Raw genomic sequence first — 6926 nt, 5'->3', positions numbered from 1 at the left:
TACCAGAGAATGAAAAGACGTATGCCCTCTTCACTGATGGATCGTGTCGTATCGTTGGGAAGCATCGCAGATGGAAGGCTGCTGTGTGGAGCCCCACACGACGAGTTGCAGAGGCCACCGAAGGAGAAGGAGAGTCAAGCCAATTTGCGGAGGTAAAGGCTGTCCAGCTGGCCTTAGATGTGGCTGAACGGGAGAGGTGGCCCATGCTATATCTTTATACTGACTCTTGGATGGTGGCAAATGCTTTATGGGGGTGGTTGCAGCAGTGGGAACAGGACAACTGGCAACGGAAGGGTAAACCTATTTGGGCTGCTGAACTGTGGAAAGACATTGCTGCCCGAACAAAAAGTTTGGGTGTTAAGGTGCGTCATGTAGATGCTCATGTGCCCAAGAATCGAGCTACTGAAGAGCAGAAAAAATAACCATCAGGTAGATCAAGCTGCAAAATTGAGGTGTCTCAGATCGACTTGGACTGGCAGAACAAAGGAGAGCTACTTTTAGCTCGGTGGGCCCATGGGACCTCAGGCCATCAAGGAAGGGATGCAACCTATAAATGGGCTAGAGACCGAGGGGTGGACTTAACTATGGATGCCGTTGCACAGGTTATCCATGACTGTGACACATGTGTCATAATTAAACAGGCCAAGAGGATGAAACCCCTCTGGCAGGAAGGGCGATGGGAAAAGTATAAATATGGGGAGGCGTGGCAGGTTGATTATATCACCTTGCCACGAACTCGCGATGGTAAGCGTTACGTGCTCACCATGGTGGAGGCGACCACTGGGTGGCTTGAGACATACGCAGTACCCCATGCTACCGCCCAAAACACCATCTGAGGGCTCGAGAAACAAGTCCTATGGCGACATGGCACTCCAGAGAGAATTGAGTCCGATAATGGGACTCGTTTCAAAAATTCTCTTGTGGATATCTGGAGCAAAGAACACGGCATTGAATGGATCTACCATATCCCCTACCATGCACCAGCTGCTGGTAAGATCGAGCGCTACAACGGGTTGTTAAAAACCACGTTGAGAGCAATGGGTGGTGGGACATTCAAGCACTGGGAGAAGCATCTGGCAGAAGCCACCTGGCTGGTCAACACTAGGGGATCAGTCAACCGAGAGGGTCCTACACAGTCCGGCTCCCTACAGACCATAGAGGGAGATAAGGTCCCTGTGGTACATGTGAGGAGCATGTTGGGAAAAGCGGTGTGGGTCCTTCCAGCCTCTGGAAAGGGCAAACCCCTCCGTGGAACCGTTTTTTGGCAGGGACCTGGGTGCACCTGGTGGGTAATGGATAAAAATGGGGACGTCCAGTGTGTCCCACAAGGGAATTTGATGCTGGGGGAATGCAGTCTTTAATTACGTCTGTATGTATGTATATATATATGTTTCTGTGTAACTTATGTTATTACTGTTTTGGTTAGGTATAGATGTGTGTTAAGCATGATGTGATGATGTGGAATAAGGGGTGGAATGTTGTGGTGTTGTGGTTTTGATGCCGGTATTCCACATCAGAGCATCATGCAGCAGTGAAGGAGTTAATGCTGTGGGAGCAGCAGAGGGCCGGAGCTCCGCACCGGATGCCAGGCGGTGCTCTGCCTGGGCGCGTTGCTCTGGGCTGCCGTGGAGGTTCAGCACGTGTGCTCCCGTGCAGTTTTCTCCTTAACGTCAGCTCACAGCTTTTGGTTTGGAAATTTTTATCTCTCTCTCAATTGTTCAATTTTATTTGATTTAGTAAATCTTAAGCTGAAAGCAACACCACGAGGGTACCTTCACCCTTGAGACGAGCAGCAAAAGAGGAAGACAGCAGGACTTGCAGTAGGATCTTTGTGAGTGGAAAACGGGAACGCAGTGTCCTCTGGGGCATGGAGTTGTTCTTCTCTTCTGAAAACCAGGGCCGCAGTCCCTGCAGCACAGCACTACTCCATGCACATCCTGCATTAGCAGCAGCACATCACTGTGCCCCTGGGCCTGGCGGGCGGCACGTCTTCCAGCACGTGGAGGATCAGCAGCGTCTGTAGCACCAGGCAGCGCACGGCCGGCTCGCCATCCTCCTTCACGCTCTGCAGGGCTGCGAGGAGCGGAGTGGAGATGTATCAGTGCCCCGGAGAGGAGCTGCATCACCACCCCTGCCCCATGCGGCACTTCCCGGGGAGGACTGCTCACCTTCGCAGATGTCCAGCAGCTTCTGCGGGTCCTCACTCCTCAGCTGCCGCCCCAGGAGCCCTGCGCACACAGCACTGTCAGCACTCAGCTGGCAACGCGGTCCCCAGGGGCGCCCATGGCACCCCAAAGACCTTCAGAATCCCCGTGGTATACCAAAGGTGCTCCCCCTCCCCCATCAACCTCAGTGACCCTAAGGTGCCCCAGTGACCTCCAGAGACCTCACACGGCACCCCATGGACCCCAGTAACACCCCAACAACACCCAAGAAACTCCACGGTGCCCCAATGACCCCCACCAACCCCAGTGGTGTCCCAGTGGCCACCACAGACCCTATACAACGCCACAATGACCCCCATAATGCTCCAATAACCCCCGGGGTGCTTGAAAAACCCACAAGGACCCCAATCGTTTCCACCGTGACCCCGCCAGGACCACTCCTGCCCCCTGTGCACTGACCCCGCAGCGTTCAGCCGTGGGAGCAGAGGAAGGGGAACCCACTAGGGCTGGGACTCACCCAGGAAGCGCACGGCCGCCTCCCGCACGGATGCCTGGGGGCCGTGCAGGTGCCTCACGCTCTGCTGCACATACTGCTCCGCGGCACTGCCCGCCTTCTGAACCTGCAGAGAACACCAGGGTAGGGGTAGCACACATAGGGCACCACCCCCACCTTCTGCCAGATCGGGGGGTCCCATAGCGGGGGAAGTGGGGGTTGAGGGATGGGCATCTTTACCAGGCACTCAGCAATCTTCCATTTGTTTGCTGTGCTGGCCAGGCGTCGCAGTTGCTGCCAGTGCAGGAGCTTGGCAGCGCAGGTCAGGGCTTCCTGAGCAGCCTGGGGAGCAGTGACACGGGGGATCATCAGCAGGAGAGCCTGGGGACCCCTCCCACAAACCCAACGGGGGGGGGTGGAGATCGTGGAGGACCTTTGTAACCTAAGTCTCTATACTGGGGAGGGGGTGATGTGGAGGGCTGAATGGGTGGGACAGTGAGGTTGTTGTTCCTGGTGACCACGGAGGCCCTTCCCAGCCTTGATGATGCAGTGACTCAAGTGGCAGGCTGGAGTTACACGGGGTGACGCTGCGACCCCGTGACCTCAGGAGCTGCCCCCACCTGTGCCACTCTGGGGATCTCCTCGTTCATGTGGAAGAAGAGCGGCAGCACATTCATCTCCACGTGCGAGAGCAGCTGCCAACTGCCTGGTGCCGCCAGCAGCTGTGCAAAGAGCTCCATGGAGAGCCAGCGCAGCTCTGTGTTGTCCTGGGTGGGGGGATGGACAGGGACACAGCAGGTCGATGCTGAGTGATGCACAGGGAGGGGGGTTGGGTCGTCCACTCCCCATTGCCCCACATGCTTCACCTCATCGAAGCAGGACGTCAGGAGCACCGCCAGCTGGCTGAGTGCGTCGTGCACATGGCCGGGGTGCTGAGCCGCAATGTCACACAGCAGCTGTGTGGCCTGCAGCTTGACGTTGGCCCACGTGTCCTGCAGCCACGTCAGCACGTCGGGCAGCAGCAGATGCATCCTCCCGGCGTACAAGCTCCGCAGCCCGCGCAGTGCCAGCTCCTGGCTCTCAGGCCTCTCGCTGCGAATGTGCTTCCTAAAGATATTCTCAGCGCAGCCATTCTCCTCCTGGAGCTCCAGGCATCTGTGCAGCTGTAATGCACAGCAGTGAGTGGGCAGCAGGGCGGGAGGGGGCTTGGCCCCCATCCCCCCGAGGGGACCTTTGCACCGTTCCAGTGCCCACCTCTGTGTAGAGCACCATGGCGGGGACCTCCCTCCACTGCAGCTGGTGGTACCACAGCAGCTTCTGCACGTGGAGGAAGATGTGCACAGACTGCACCCGGCACTCCCTTGCCATCAACCTGTGGGAAGGGGAGGGGGTTGAACACAGGTGGGGGGGCTGAGTACACCGGCACCGGATCCGTGCTGGGGGGAGAGCAGAGCAGCCCGTCCCACCCCACAGTGTGAATCTTCCAATTGCCCAATGCATATTGTCACCCCCTGCGCTTTGCCCGTGTCGTTCCCTATTGCAGGAGGACTGCAATGGGGCAGCGGATGCAGTGCAGTGTGTGGGGCTGTGTGGGGCAGCGTGTGGGAGGGCCTTGGGGCCGTACCTGGCGAGGGAGCGCAGGCCATCGCACCACGTGGCAGCGCCCAGCAGCTGCTCCCACAGCTTGTGTATGTCCATGGCATGCACCAGGCTGTCTAGATCGGCACACAGCAGCAATTTGCGCACCACCTCCACCAGAATCCTGCATGGAAATGGGACAGCATGTGTGGGGTCAGGGCTCAGCACGAGTCGTGCCGTGGGGTTGGCGGTGGACACGGCGGCGATACCTGATGGCAGAGGTGGGTGTGGATGGGCAGATCGGGTCCTCCATGATGGCGGTGACCTCCAGCGGCTCGAGTGAGCCGGATGACACCACCTGGAAGATGAGCGCCACGAAGAGCTGCAGGGAAAACAGGCGCACTTCTGGGCTGTACTGCGAGTGCTGCGTGATCTTGTGCAGTGCCATCACTGCCTGCGGAAATCACCCAGGCAGTGCTCAGCACCAAACTGCTCCCCCTGGGATTGGGGGAGGGGAGGTTCCCTGGGGACCCCCAAACTCACGGCCAGGGGAAGGGTGCCGGTTTCCGTCTCCTGGTCCAGTGGTGCCATCTCCAGCAGCCGCAGCAGCTCCTGCACAATCCGTAGCACCACGCCTGCTGTGGACAATGCCATCTCCCACAGCTCCCACGTGTCCCTGCAGCAGAGCAGCAGAGAGTCGTCCTCAGCAGGAACCCCTCTGTGAGCAGGGTGGGGGTCTCTTTGTTTGTGGGAGTGGGGGCTTCACTATGAGGGATGGGTGGCCCTCTCATTGTGGGATGGAGGCTCCCTTTTCTACATGGTGTGGGGGTCCCTATCCACAGAGGGTGGTGGTCCCTGTCCTTGTGGGAATGGGATTGGGGCCCCTCTCCACATGGGGTGGGGGCAGCGCACTTGTCGCAGGTGTGGGAGCAGCACAGCAAGCTGAGTGTCGTTGCACAAGGGTCAGAGGTGGCCAGCCATGAGAAGGTGTTCTGGATGGTCCTCTGTGCCTGCTCCTCGCTGTACAGCTTCCTGCTCCTGTGGATGGCCGTCACGATCCGCTGCACCTGGAAGGGATACGGGGACAGCAGAGCTTGCGGGCTGTCCCGAGAGTGGTAAAATGCTCTCAAGTCCCAAATCAGACCAACGCCATGAGGGACAGCCCAACCCAACACAGCCTTCCATTAACAAACCCTAATCTCCAGCACCCAGACCCAACCTTACCGCCAGCACTCAACCCAACCCAACCCAACCCATCCCTACCCAACATGGCCTTCCTGCACCCAACCCAATTCAACCCCGACCCCCAAAACCCAACCCAACTCCCAAGACCCAACCCAAGCCCCCAGTCCAACCCCAATCCCACCCAAATACGGGCTCAGTCCCCAATAGGCAGCTGCCAGGTGCTCACATCTGTGGGTGTAGGCTTGAAGTCAGCCATCAGGACAGCCATCATGGTGGCAGCCACCTGCGTGCTGTAATTGCTGCAGTCCGTCATGCCCTGTAGCGCCGTCAGGATGAAGTCGGTCTTCTCCGAAGAATAAAAGTACTTCGCAAATCTCTGTGGGGAACAAACACAGAGGGGGGAAGGAATGTCAGCCTTGTTCCCCCCATTCCCATGGACACTGCGGTCATGAGTCCTGCTGCGGAGAGCCCTCCTCACCATCACAATGACCACGGTGTTGGTGGTCCAGGAGAGGGAGAACTTGTGGTCATCTTCCCACTGCTTGAGTTTCTCCTGATATTCCTCCAGAGTCGCTTTCCAGCCTGGAAAGGAGAGCAAGCCACGGGTGAGTGAGCGTCAAGTGCCCCCACCCTGAGTGCAGGGCTGTGGGGCACAGCTCCTCGACCCCATGAGCTTTTGCTCATTTGCTGCTCTGTGTGGCAGCCAACGCAGCGCCGTCCACGCTCGCCCCTGTGGGACATCTGCGATGGACGGACAGCGCCAGCAGCCATCGCCTTACGGGCTCTCCCCATGATGAATGTGTAGAGGTGACGGAGAGCGCTGAGAGCAGAGCGGCACGTCCTGTCCTCGTAGGCACAGCACAGCACGAGGCTTCCCACCAGCTCCCCCAGCACAGGCAGGTGGAGCTCTTTATAGTGGGCCAAGCTGATTCGTCCCAAGGAGCGATGGGGCTGTGTGCAGAGAGCGCAATGCTGAGTGCACTCCTCCCTCAGTTATGGGAGTGGGGTGGGCAGAGCAGGGAAAAGGAGGGATGAAGACCCCATGTCAGGGGTGTCGGCCCCTTACCCTGGCCTGCCAGAAGAGTGCCAGCGATTGGCTCATCATACTGATGCGCCCCACTGCCCTCTGGCGTGTGGCTGCACTCTGCGAGGAGGTGAAAGGTAGCAGCACCTGTGGGAAGAGAAGCTGCTGCTCTGCCCTGCGGCCCCCCAGCTCACCCCAGAACGTGAGGGGAGGAGGGTGGAAGGAACAGCCCTCCTCTGTTCAGCCCCTGCGGGCAGAGCCCACCTGGAAGACGCTCTGCAGCTCCTCACTGATGCTGGAGGTGGGGCGGACAAACACCAGCATGTGCAACATTTGGTCCAGAGCCCTCAGGGTCTGCAGGAGGGATGGAAGAGGGGAGTCCACTGGGGAGGAGTACAGGGGTGGGCATGGCAAGACCCTCTCCTGCAAGGCAAGGGGGTCCTGCAGCTTCTAGGCACCCACCCTTTTGTAAAGGCTTATG

At 58.7% G+C, this 6926-nt stretch overlaps 1 long non-coding RNA gene across 1 annotated transcript; it reads right to left on the bottom strand.

Moving 5' to 3' along the window:
- Positions 1 to 1957: 1957 nt before the first annotated feature.
- On the bottom strand, positions 1958 to 2973 carry LOC136058211 (uncharacterized). The gene is made up of 4 exons (XR_010623124.1): positions 2899 to 2973; positions 2683 to 2785; positions 2169 to 2228; positions 1958 to 2073 (listed from the first exon to the last, which is right to left on the bottom strand). It is a non-coding gene; the product is annotated as an uncharacterized LOC136058211 (long non-coding RNA).
- Between the last annotated feature and the right edge of the window lie 3953 nt (positions 2974 to 6926).

Source organism: Cyrtonyx montezumae, unplaced genomic scaffold (genome assembly GCF_038088225.1).
Source record: "Cyrtonyx montezumae isolate F1298 unplaced genomic scaffold, pur_monq_1.0 scaffold_73, whole genome shotgun sequence".
Classification (NCBI taxonomy): domain Eukaryota; kingdom Metazoa; phylum Chordata; class Aves; order Galliformes; family Odontophoridae; genus Cyrtonyx; species Cyrtonyx montezumae.
Note: the sequence above shows the minus strand (reverse complement) of the source record. Positions and strands in the feature narration are given on the sequence as shown.